A 1,755-nucleotide genomic window follows, 5' to 3' on the forward strand; every position below is an offset into this window, starting at 1 on the left:
ACAGAGCCAAGCAAACTAAAGCTGTGTACAATCTCAATCTCTTCACCATCCATCCTGATGCTGCCAATTGGTCCAGTGGTGAGAATCTTTGTCTTCTAAAAAAAGAAAAATATTCTTTAGGAATATTTAACTGTGTGTATGTTAATGCTGAAATGTCACTCATAAAATAACTTCATTTTATCCAAGCCTTGGGTAAGTCGGATGCAATCCTGTGACTTTTCTCAGCCATCCAATGTAAGTTTCCTAGAATCTCTTGGGCACAGATTCAATCTTATTGAAATACTTGACCGTCCTTCCGGAATCCAGTTCCGGTCATGATGTAGCGCTTTTCTTCTTTCAATAAATGCAGTTAAAAACTCTGAAGAGTGTGCAAAGCTGTGCTGTGAAGAACCTGAGAAGTAAATGATGGTAACCAGCAAGGGGGGGGGAATCAGAACTCAACGCACCACTGAATAGGTAGTGAGTCTACCATTTGTCCAATAGTAGCTCCTGGTCTACACCCAAGGCAACTGGAAACCTAGAGACACAGAGAAACAGGGCTTCAAGAGAAGCCATTTGATTTTCTAGCCTTTCCCCATATCCATTAACTCTGTATCCAGAGAAAACAATCAGAGCTGTGACACTGTATAAAGAAGCATCCAGTATCAGAACTGGAGAAAGATTCATTAACAATCTAGTCATGTGTATGATACAATAATCCGATTATTTACTATTTTCTGGAACTCCCAGATGTATTCAGGAAGGGTCTGAAGGTCAACAAAACAGAACACTTCTGGTTTCAAGCTTATGATGATTTCAGCTCTTTTATCCTCACTTTTCTCACTGATAAAGTGAAAACAACAATGGTACAATTTCATAAGGCTGTTGTGAGAACGTAATGAAATTACTGTATGGAAGCACTTAGTCGAGCACTAGGTAAGGTAATTGGTCAACAGTTGTCAGCTCTCACTGCAGTGAATATATAATTCATTGTCCGGACAAGATAATTCTGAGATTAAAAGGAAACACCACTGATAATTTTGTTGGGACAATGAATTTAAAGTTAACCGGACGCAAGTACATCAGAATTTGTGTTCACTTCAGCTCCTGTTTTAGAAATGACCTTGAAGAGGTGCACTTTTATTATAAATTTCTATATATGTCATGAGAAGGAAAAGTATTGCACCGTTTCCATAAAGCCAAAAATTCCTTTGTTCACAATAGCAAAGAGCTGGAAACACCCTAAGTACCCATCAACAAATGAATGGAGAGAGAAGCTGTGGACTCATGCTCAGAAGGGTGGAGCGACAGCACAGAAGAAGACCCCGGATGAGATGGATTGATACAGCAACTAGGGCAATGGGGGTAGGTGTGTTGGAATCAGTGAGACTGGTTCAGAACAGAGTAAGATTCAGAGCTGCTGTACATAGGGTCACAGGCAACTCAATGGCACGTAACAACAACAACAAAACAACAACGAAGAATAACTGATGCTGTTGAATTTGTGGTATTGGAGAGGAGTATCGAATATATCATAGGTTATTAAAAGAACGATAACAACAACGACAAAGAGAGAGCTACGTTGGCCTAGTGGAAAGGAAGTTATGCTGTCAAGCCGAAGGTGGGTGATTGTCAACTGTGGCCCTCAGCCAAGTTCAAATTGTTTTTCTGTCAAACATTCTTGTAGGTGGTATAGCACTGGTCTGTGCGTTGCTGTACAAAGGTAACTCATGGTTGCTGTGATGCTGAAGACTGTGACAGTGATATACCAGTCAT

Source organism: Elephantulus edwardii, unplaced genomic scaffold, assembly GCF_000299155.1.
Source record: "Elephantulus edwardii isolate Elephantulus edwardi_28Jun2011 unplaced genomic scaffold, EleEdw1.0 scaffold00027, whole genome shotgun sequence".
NCBI classification, from domain to species: domain Eukaryota; kingdom Metazoa; phylum Chordata; class Mammalia; order Macroscelidea; family Macroscelididae; genus Elephantulus; species Elephantulus edwardii.